General features: G+C 47.1%; 1 protein-coding gene across 10 annotated transcripts in view; it reads left to right on the top strand.

The window, feature by feature from the left end:
- Nucleotides 1–1058: 1058 nt before the first annotated feature.
- Nucleotides 1059–11292, top strand: part of RALGAPB (Ral GTPase activating protein non-catalytic subunit beta) — a 108203-nt gene continuing 97969 nt past the window's right edge. For 3 of the 10 annotated variants that reach the window (XM_002710810.6, XM_008256002.5, XM_070051844.2), the window contains exon 1: nt 1076–1338. The gene's annotated coding sequence lies outside the window, so the exon portion shown is untranslated. Of the gene's footprint in view, nt 1339–11292 lie in introns of all 10 variants that reach the window. The other 7 variants (XM_089307115.1, XM_070051845.2, XM_089307119.1 and 4 more) reach the window with 5 other exon arrangements.

The raw sequence follows: 11292 nt of genomic DNA, 5'->3' as shown, positions 1-11292 counted from the left end.
TTCCTCTCCCCCCTTTCCTTCTTCCTTCCTGTAGCTACTTTCCTGGGGCTGGGGGGTGGGGCGGTCTAGAGGAAACATCTTCTGCATGATCCTTTCTGTCGCTCCTTTCTCCACGGCCTTTCCCCAGGGTGAGAAGGAGTCTGTGTCCTAGCTCCTTCCTGCCTTTTTCAAACTGTGCCTACAGCACTACACCCGACCCCGCCCTCTCTGAATTCCCAATCGAATAATTCCACCATCCCTCTCAAGCCCAGGTTTCCACCTTACACACTTTTTTTTTTTTTTTTTTTTGGGACAGGTAGAGTTATAGACAGTGAGAGAGAGAGACAGAGAGAAAGGTCTTCCTTCCGTTGGTTCACTGCCCAAATGTCCGCTACCGCCGGCGCTGCGCCGATCCAAAGCCAGGAGCCAGGATTAACCAAGTGAGCCACAGCGCTGGCCCCTCCACCTTACACTCCCAAGGTCCTTGAGCTGCACTTTATTTGCTTTGCTGAGGCGGAAACCAAATTACAGTGTGGTTGGTGCTGTTTACAAAACGATGCATCGCAGGTGCCCAAAAGGCTGCCTCCTGCTCCTACTGTTTGTGCCCGCTCTCCTGTGTCGGGCTCAACTCTCTCATGAGAACCTCTACATCTGATGTCTGATTCACCTTGTTAACTCGCACCAGGCCTGGCGTGGAGTGGTGCTCAAAATTCATGCCTTTCCAATGGAACCAGGGCGCGGCGGGGAAAGGGCGTCATCCCCAAGCAAGGGTGCTGTAACGCTGGAATGTAAGAGACTCCCAGGACCTGGGGGGAAGCTAGAATTTGCAGAGAAGCCCCTTACTCCCTGAACAGCGAAAACAGCCCCTTCGGCTTCGTGCTTCGTACTTCGATGACGTAGGTGCTCGCGTCATTTCACTTCTCCCTCTCCACTTGTGAGCCGGAAAGGGAGGAGGGAGCGCGCTCCGCAGGGCCCTCTGGGATGGATGCGCACGCGCAGCTTCCGGCTCCATGTCTCGGGAATTATTTGACGCTGCCGGCTCAGCTCCGTAGAAGTCGCTGATTATGCGCCTAGCGCATGTGCAGTGACACACTCAGCTGGGGAGTTATTTGACGCCGCCGCCCCTGGCAGTCGGAAGTTGCCTGAGCAGAGCCCAGCCGGCCGGCCCGACTGGCCTTCGTCGTCCCTGAGCGCCTTGTGAGAGTCCCTGACGGGTGAACAGACTGACCTCCTGAGGTCGGTTGGCAGGGCCAGTAAAAGCGCAGGCCCTATGGCGCGGGTCGCGTGAGGCGGAAGGCCAAGTGCGGCCGGCGGCAGCGGCGCCCGCCCCAGCGATGCGGGCCCCGCCCGTCGCCTCAGGTAACCGGGCGGTCGGCCCCGTCGCGGCGGAACCCTCCCCTCTCCTTCCCTCCCCTCCCTCCAGTGGGTCCCGGGACAGCCGAGGCTTGTTTCTCAGCTCCAAATGCTCAGCCTTCGGAAGCACATCCTCGGATTCTGGAAGGACCCATGGGGCCGGGGGTAGCTCGGCTCCAGGGCTGATGGCCTATGCGCGGTCCGCGTCTGTGCAGGTCGGGTCTGGCCCTTGGGAGCTGCCCCGGCCGGGCAGAGCGCTCTTGGCGACCTGGGGGAGGGGGCGGGTCTGAAGCGGAGCGCAACTCGGGGAAGATTTGGTCCAGCGGAAGGGTTGGTGGAGTTGAAGCCGCCCAGTGGGGACGATGCTGCCCATTGCACGGTGACGCTCAGACGAGGAAGAGTTGGTGCTTGAGAGTAAACAGCCAGCCCTTGCGAAGCATTTACTCTCCGTCAGGCATCGAGCCAGGCCATGTAGTTCACCGCATCTAACTTCGCAACTGCCCTGCGAGATGGATTGTTATCCGCATCTCGCTGACGGGCAGCCGAGCAGACGGGCGCCTTGCTTGCCCAGGGTAACATCGCGGGTCGTTTGAGCCCAAGCCGACCGAAGCCAGAGTCCAAGGTCTCTCCCATCAGCTCTGCTGCATGGTAGAATCGCCTGGGGAGCTTTTAAAGATTCCTGATGCCCATGTAGCACCCAGGCCGATTAAATCAGAACGTCTTGGGGAAGGAGGGCGGGGTAGAAGGCGGACACCGGTGTTTTTGAAAAGGTCCCCAAGTGATGTCAGTGCAGCAAGGGTCGCTGACCTCAGCAGTGGGTGCTTCTGCATCTCCCGAGGAAAGGGCGGGAGAAAGGTCTGGGAGCTTAACAGACGAGTTCCACCCATAGAGATCTTTTTGTTAGGCCTTCCGAGTACTGCTACACCCTGGGACAGGCTGTTGGGGTGGGAAGTAAGTCTTCTTGCAGGAATTCTGAGTCACCTGGGCCCTTGAAAATCTATACATCTCATGCAAAACTGGTGGTTTGCAGTCTTTCTAAATATACGCTACTCCTGGGTATCGCATCACGTCCCCTCTGCATCCGTGTATGTACTGATTGCTGCCTAAGCTGTCCTCCAAGCTTTCTTCCTCCACCCAAACACACACCCTGTTCTTATTTTTGCTTGTATAACTCCCAGAATTCCTGGTGCACTTGTACCAGACACCTCACCCACTGTGGGTCTTTCCTGGCTCCTTAGAATAGGCACCATCAAGGTGGAACCTAATGGTTATTTCCCTGGGCTGTGTTGTATCCCTTCTAGATGGTGAGCAACCTGGGGGCAGAACTCTTTTCTTCATCTCTGTTCCTCCCAGGACTTTGACACAAAGACTCTCAAAACTTAATGGAAATGTTTGAGTCCTCGTGATGTCATACACACTCTGCTGCAGATTCTTTTATGTTTCGTTTTTGTAGATGTTTGGTACTTATTGGCCTACAGAGTTTTGTTTTTCTTTTTTTTGAGATTACTCTAGTTAGATTCGTTAATTTATCCAACCACCAGTTGAACAAACTCAACATTGAGTTCTTACCTATGGCAAGGCACTATTTTAAGACTAACCATGTGCAGTTAGCATTAGTTGATTTGTAATTCCTGATTTTATCGTGCTCAGTTCTGTAGTGGAAATGTTTTAGTGCCTTAAGACCTTTGCATAGGTTCCCTACTTCTTTTTCATAGAAGTGTTTAGTCGTCACCCACCAAGTGCTATTGCTTTGTTTGTACTTGATAAATGCAAGTAGCTGGAATTGCGTTTGGTAACAGTTCATCCTGTTCACCAGGGGAGATGGCATAAGTACTTAATGAAGAGTAAACTTTGCTATTAGAGGCATTGACAAACCCCATATGGATTTATTGCAGGATACCTGCGCTGCCATGGGCCCATATATTTACAAATTTTAAAGGAAGGCAAGACAGTTAATTCAGATTTTATTTTTTCTTGGCTGGTCTTAAAACCATGTAAGGTTTATAAAAGTGAATGGTGAATATGCGCATGAAGGTCATTGGGGAGAGGTTTTTGGACAATGAAGATTTTTTTTTAATACCATTTAAAGGGGCCGGCTCTGTGGCGTACTGGGTAAAGCTGCTGCCTGCAGTGCCGGCATCCAATATGGGTGTGGGTTCAAGTCCTGGCTGCTCCACTTCCTATCCAGCTCTCTGCTATGGCTGGGAAAGCAGTAGAAGATGGCCCAAGTCCTTGGGCCCCTGTACCCACGTGGGAGACCTGGAAGAAGCTCCTGGCTCCTGGCTCCTGGCTTCAGATCGGCACAGCTCTGGCCATTGTGGCCAACTGGGGAGTGAACCAGCAGATGGAAGACCTCTCTCTCTGCCTCTCCTTCTCTCTCTGACTTTCAAGTAAAATAAATCTTTAAAAAAAATACCACCTAAAAGTGAAGTCTGTAGATGGAATAAAAATGCAAACTTCACATGATATTCTTTATGCTACTGGATTATTATAGAAATTTTTTTTGTCTCAGTTTTGCCCCATTTTTAGGCTAAGAGTAATGTGGAAACTGATAGGACAATTCATGTTGAATTCAGATACTCAAGAAGCTTGCCCTTGTTTCTCTGATCAGATATGGACAGAGTATCCAGGTCTGGCCTCAGCACATGGAAGAAACTCAGTTTTTAAGCCAGAGGTTTAAGTTTCTCATTGACTGTTAAAGTATAGGTGGAAAATTCTTCATGCTTAAAGACCAGAAGTGACTGTAAACATGAGAGCCAGAGACCTAGCAATGAATTCTGTTTAAGTTGAGGTGCCCACGAATGTTTCTGGTGTTCTTGACATGTGCAAAACCTTTTGGACAGAATACATGATTTCCTCTGTTGCAAGATGATTACAGTTTTAGAATTAATGTACATGGAATTTGATTCTAACTTTATAGAAGAAGGAATTTTATATCTTGCCCTAGGTTATAGGGTTAACTTCTAGCATATTCAGGACTAGAAAGCAGGCCTCCTGGGGCCCGTGTTGTGGCATAGCTGGTAAAGCTGCGCCTGCAGCACTGGCATCCCATATGGGTGCTGGTTTGCTTACCAGATGCTCCACTTCTGATCCAGCTCCCTGCTAATGGCCTGGGAAAAGCATTAGAAGATGGCTCAATTATTTGGGCCCCTGCAACCACCTGGGAAACCATAAGTTCCTGGCTCCTGGCTTCGTCCTCCCAGCCCTTGCCATTGTGGCCATTTGGGGAGTGAACAGGGGATGGAAGACCTCTGTGTCTCTCAGTCCCCCCTCTTCTCTGTAACTCAGCCTTTCAAATAAATAAATCTTAAAAAAAAAAAAAAAAAAAGCAGGCCTCCTTTCTCTGGATGCAGTGTCTCCTTCCATACCTTTCTCTTCATGTGAGAGGATGTCTTGTTTGTTGGGGTATGTGTGTGTGTGTATGCAGATGTGTGTTGGGGAGCAGAGAAGTGGAAAGAGTGGTCTGCTGTGTTTGAGATACACAGTTAGATACAGGGAGTACTTGGTGTGTGACACACACTTTGTCATGTAAACTGGAGGGAATAAGAAGTTAAATAAGACACGACCCCTGTCCACACAGAGCCTATAGTCTAGTTAAGAGTTGTAAGAAAAATAATAGTAGTATTTGAGAAAACTGTCACATAGAATTTTCTGTATTGATGGCACTGTGTCTTTTATCTGTTTTGTCAAATATGGTAGCTGTTAGCTCTGTGTGACTGTTGTACATTTCAGTGTGGCTAGTGTAAGGAACTGAATTTTTAATTGAAGTAGTTATAGGTGGCTTTATTTTATTTTTTAAAGATTTATTTAGATTTATTTATTTATTTGAAAGAGTTACGCAGAGGAGAGGGGGAGAGAGAGAGGTCTTCCATCTGCTGGTTCATTCCCCATTTGGCCTCAACAGCCAGAGCTGCACCAATTCAAAGCCAGGGGCCAGGAGCTGCTTCCAGGTTTCCCACGAGGGTGCAGGGACTTGGGCCATCCTCCACTGCTTTCCCAGGCCATAGCAAAGAGCTGGATTGGAAGTGAAGCAGCTGGGACTCGAACCGGCATCCATTTGGGATGCCAGCACTGCAGGCAGTGGCCTTACCCGCCACGCCACAGTGCTAGCCCCTGTAGGTGGCTTTAACTACTATATTGAACAGAGAGAGTCTATGGCATGAAAAATGAGCACTATTGAGGTGCTGTTTGGGGGCGGGGGGAGTCAGGGTGTTCAAATTTTCTTTGAGTGGACTGGCAAAAGCTTTCTGCTTCTGGGAGAAATGCAGGTGGAACCCATCTTTCTTTCCTGTAGTTCAGGTGTTTGATAGGCTCCTGAGCAGGTAGGATCTGGTGCATAAGTGAGTATGTTCCTTTTTTGGCTAACTTAATTAGTGTTTGCCTTCTGGGGTCAGTAGGACTGTAGTCATGTTGCCTTTAGTCATGATGTAATGTGGGTAAGCTAGAGTGCACCTGTATGCCTTAAAATTCAGCACAGTTCCTTTTGTTCAGTGTTTCGGCACCTGGTACCCTGTTTTTCCTAAGAGAATCAGGTATGCCTTGTATTGTGTCCCTTGCATTTGTAAATCTCAAAGTATGTTGACTTAGGTTGCTTTATTTAATCCTTCTCCCAAGTCACTTCAGGTATTGTTTCTTTTTCAAATGAGGAAACCATGACAAAATTGCCACGTGACTTGTGCAAGGTCATATTGTAAGGTATGGAGTTAAGACAGAATGAAGAAACACTGGGACTTTGAGGCAAGAGGTAGAGTTTCTCGTTCCAGCTCTGCTGTTATTTGATAAGACCCTGAGCACGTTGTACCCTTACTTTGCTTCTTTACCTAGTAACTAGTGGTGCCTGTCCTACTTAACTTCCAGGCTTGTTATTGTGATAGCAATATGTGAAATATACTTAAAATAGATATGAAAGCTACTTGAAAATTATTAATATCAAGGTATATTATTATCAAGTCAGTATCTCCAGTAGTTTTTATTTTTTTAAAGATTTATTTATTTATTTGAAAGAGTTACACAGAGAGAGGAGAGGCAGAGAGAGAGAGAGAAGTCTTTCATCCAATGGTTCACTCCCCAGTTGACTACAGCAGCTAGAGCTGCGCCAATCTGAAGCCAGGAGCTTCTTCCGGGTCTCTCACGTGGGTGCAGGAGCCCAAGGACTTGGGCCATCTTCCACTGCTTTCCCAGGCCATAGCAGAGAGCTGGATGGAAGTGAAGCAACCGGGTCTCGAAAACTGGCACCCATATGGGATACAAGCGCTTCAAGCCAGGGCATTAACCCACTGTGCCACCGTGCCGACCCCTCCAGTAGTTTTTCTCCTGTATTATACTGTCTTCAAAACTTATCACATAAGTTATAAAAATACTGCTCTACTGTGGTGTCTGCATGAGTTTCTCCTGTCTTCCTCATTGTGACACTGTCTGTGGGGAAGCCATTGTGCCCTGTTCAGATCCCCATACCTAAGTCCTAGGACAACTGGCATGGCCCATCTGCTTGTTTAATGAAATAACCGATAGATTACGAAGTTTTTAGTAAGTACTTTTTAAATGAAATTAGTGATGAATTACAAAGTTTTAAAAAGTTATTCTCAGTAGTTAAACTTGAAACTCCGTGGGAACAGGTGTGATGTTTTTCTACTGCTATATTCTTTGGGTGTGGTGCATAGAAGGCATGTAATAAATATTGAGTGAATCAGTTGGTGTAATTAATGTCAGGCTGTGGTCTTTGTTTACCACCAAATTGATTAATTTGTCGTTTAGACAAAACTTTCATGTTACTGTGTTGTGTTTCTTACAAGCTTTAAACTGTTACTCAACACAGATTGCCTATTTTAACTCCTCCAATACCTAGAAAATGAGTACATGTAGAATTGGGAAGAAAATGAAGGAGTCTGTAGGGGAATGTTGACATCTTCCCTTTCCTTCTATCATCTTTATTTCTGGAGCATTGATGGTGAGACTTCTCTGCTAACAGCTCAGGAGCAGAACCCTTTATCATCTGACCTCAGTTATGTTCTCAGATGTCCCTGGCTTGCCTAACCCTGCCTGTCCTTCCTGCATGTTAGCCACATGCATTTTGCTGTTCTGCCCTCCTGTCAGCCTTTCTTGAACACTTCCGTCAAATTTACTGGGAATTCAGTTCTTGTATCAGTCCTATGATGAAGTTAAACATTCTTTCATTCTCTACCTCCAGTTTTTACTGATTTACAAATCTCCAGTCCGGGCATTCAGAGACCACCAAAATTGGTCACTGCTTACCTTTAATATCTTGCCACTTTCCATGAATAGCTTCTGTCCTGCCGCTCTGGGTTTCTAGGTTCAGGTGCTTTTCCTGAAGCAAGTGCATTTTCTGTCCTCTTACCTGCCCCTTCTTGTTCTCATCTATTCAGTTATCTCACCTTTGTCAGAATTGTAACCTCTTGGGGCTGGCATGTGGCTCCGCAGGTTTGACACCAGCATCCCATATCAGAATGCTTGTTCAGCTTTTGGATGCTCTGCTTCTGATTCAGTTCCCTGCTAATGTGCCTGGAAAAGCACGGATGATGTTCCAAGTGCTTAGGCCCCGTCACCCACATTAGGAGACCAGGATGGAGTTCTTGACTGCTGGCCCAGCCCTGGCTGTTGTGGCCATTTGAGGAATAAATCAGGGAATAGAAAATCTCTGTCTCTCCCTCTCTCTGCCATTCTGGCCTTTCTAATTAATTAATTTAAAAAATTGTAACCTTCTTTCAGTGTCTCAATTCATATGCCCCATGTCTATAGTCTTTCCTGATGTTATCCTATCTTTCAATCAAAATAGTCTTTCTCCTAAAGACTTCCACAGAATCTTGCTTATAGCTTTTAAAAAAACACATTTCACACTTTGCCATTCTAACTTATAGTTATTTATGTCTATGTCTTAGCTTAGCTGGAGAGACTCCTTGAAAACAGAAGTGAAGTCCTATTAGGGGCTGGCACCGTGGCACAATGGGTTAATCCTCTGCCTGTGGTGCCTGCATCCCACATGGGCGCCAGTTCTAGTCCACTTCCAGTCCAGCTCTCTGCTGTGTCCTGGGAGAGCAGTAGAGGATTGCCCAAATTCCTTGGGCCCCTGCACTCACCTGGGAGACCAGGAGGGGGCGCTTGGCTCCTGGCTTCAGATGGGTGCAGTTCTGGTCTTTGTGGCCATTTGGGGAGTGAGCCAGCGGAGGGAGGACCTTTCTCTCTGTCTCTCCCTCTCACTGTCTGTAACTCTACCTCTCAAATAAAATAAATAAAATATTTTTAAAAAAATTTAAAAAGTCCTATTAATCATCTCCATTATGGTCATATATATATATACACACACATATATATAAAGATTTATTTATTTATTTGAAAGACAGTGACAGAGAAGAAGAAATAGAGTGAGAAAGTTCTTAAACCTGCTCTTTCACTCCCCAAGTGGCTGCAATGGCCAGAATTGAGCCAAACTGCAGCCAGGAGCTAGGAACTCTACCCCTGTCTCATGTGGATGAGTCCATGTGGATGGCAGGATCCTAAGTACTTGGGTCATGTTCCGCTGTTTTCCCAGGCATGTTCATAGGAAGTTGAATTGAAAGTAGAGCGGATGGGGCTCGAGTCAGTGCACATATGGAATGCTGGCATTGTAGATGGCAACTTAACCTTCTATGCCACAATGCCAGCCCCTACTTCATGATTTTAAACTGTGCATTGGGGGCCAGCATTGTACCACAGTGGGTTAAGCTGCTACTTGCAATACCAGCTTGCAGTGCTACTTGCAATGCCGTGTTGTAATGCTGGTTTGAGTATTGGCTGCTTTGCTTCTGATCCAACTCTGCTAATGTGCTTAGGAAAGTAGTGGAAGATGGCCCAAATACCTGGACCCCTGCTACCCACATGGGAGACCAGGATGGAGTTCCAGGCTCTTGGCTTCAGCCTTTAGCAGCCCTGGCAGTTGTAGCCATTTGTGGAATAAAACAGTAGATAGAAGATCTCTCTCTCTGCTCTCTTCCCCCACCTCCAACCCTAACCCCTGACTTGTGTGTCTGTCACTTGCTTTTCAAATAAATAAATGTTTATTATTTTTTTTCAAAGATTTATTTTATTTATTTGAAAGAGTTAAAAAGAGAGGTAGAGACAGAGAGGTCTTCCATCCACTGGGTCACTCCCCAGATGGCCGCAACGGCCAGAGCTGAGCTGATCCAAAGCCAGGAGCTTCTTCCAGGTCTCCCACATGGGTGCAGGGGCCCAAGGACTTGGGCCATCTTCTGCTGTTTTCCCAGGCCATAGCAGAGAGCTGGATCAGAAGAGGAGCAGCTGGGACCAGAACCGGCGCCCATATGGGATGCTGGCACTTCAGGCCAAGGCTTTAACCTGCTGCGCCACAGTGTTGGCCCCATAAATAAATGTTTTAAAAAGTACTGTGCATTGTACATGGTATATAATAAGTACTTATTAACTAAGTCAACTTGGTAGTTCTTGCCGTTGTCTGAATATTTCACATATGTGGTCAGGATGAAGTTTATTTTGGTGCAAAATAATTGTGAAATTCATACCTATGATAAACCTTAAAAAGGTCCATGCAAAATGTGCATTTTATTTATTTATTTATTTTTAAAATAGTATTCTTAATGTAACAGTTTTTTTTTGTTTGTTTGTTTGTTTGTTTTTTAAGATTTTTCTTTTCTAAAGATTTATCCAGTCGGGGCGCCGGATTCTGTCCCGGTTGCCCCTCTTCCAGGCCAGCTCTCTGCTGTGGCCAGGGAGTACAGTGGAGGATGGCCCAAGTGCTTGGGCCCTGCACCCCATGGGAGACCAGGAGAAGTACTTGGCTCCTGCCATCGGATCAGCGTGGTGCGCCGGCCGCAGCGCAGCGGCCATTGGAGGGTGAACCAACGGCAAAGGAAGACCTTTCTCTCTGTCTCTCTCTCTCACTGTCCACTCTGCCTGTCAAAAAAAAAAAAAAAGATTTATTCATTTATTTGAAAGTCAGAGTTACACAGAAAGAAGAGAGGCAGAGAGAGAGAGAGAGAGGTCTTCCATCTGATGGTTAACTCCCCTGTTGGCAGCAATGGCCAGAGCTGCACTGATCCGAACCCAGGAGCCAGGAGCTCCTTCCAGGTCTCCCATGCGGGTGTATAGGCCCAAGGACTTGGGCCATCTTCTACTGCTTTCCCAGGCCATAGCAGAGAGCTGGATGGCCAGTCTCGAACCAGCGCCCATGTGGGATGGGGCACTTCAGGCCAGGGCGTTAACCCACTGGGCCATAGCACCGGCCCCAAAATGTGCATTTTTAAACAAAAAGCTTTAGTTATTTGAAAGGCAGAGTTAAGGAGAGACCGGAAAAGAGCTTCCATCCATTGGTTCACTCCCCAGTAGCCACAACAACCTGCCAGGAGCCCAGAATTCTATTTCACATGGAAGCAGGGGTCCAAGGATTTGGGTCATTTTCTGCTACTTTCTCAGGTACTTTATTTATTTTTTAAGATTTATTTGAGAGGCACAGTTACAGACAGAGGGAGAGACAGAGAGGTCTTCCATCTGCTGATTCACTTCCCAAATGGTTACAATGGCCGGAGCTGGGCTGATCCGAAGCCAGGAATCAGGAGCTTCTTACAAGTCTCCCATTATGGGAGCCAGGAGCTTCTTACAGGTCTCCCTTATGGATTCAGGGGCCCAAGCACTTGAGCCATCTTCCACTGCTGTCCCAGACCATTATCAGGGAGCTGGATCAGAAGTGGAGCAGCTAGGACTTGAACCCATATAGGGATGCTGGCATTGCAGATGGAAGCTTAACCTATGTAACAGTGTCGGCCACTCCTAGGCAGTTTAGCAGGGAACTGGATTGGAAGTGGAGCAGCAAGGACTCAAACTGGCGCCTGTGTGGGATGCTGGTGTTGGAAATGGTGACTTAACCTGCCATGCCACAACAGTGGGCTCAAAATATGGATTATTAAGAAAAGCTATAGATTTTAAAAATTTTGC

The sequence above is a fragment of the Oryctolagus cuniculus genome, chromosome 11 (genome assembly GCF_051225735.1).
Source record: "Oryctolagus cuniculus isolate XC-2025 breed Fujian yellow rabbit chromosome 11, ASM5122573v1, whole genome shotgun sequence".
Taxonomy (NCBI): Eukaryota; Metazoa; Chordata; class Mammalia; order Lagomorpha; family Leporidae; genus Oryctolagus; species Oryctolagus cuniculus.
This window is presented reverse-complemented; position numbering and strand designations above follow the sequence as displayed.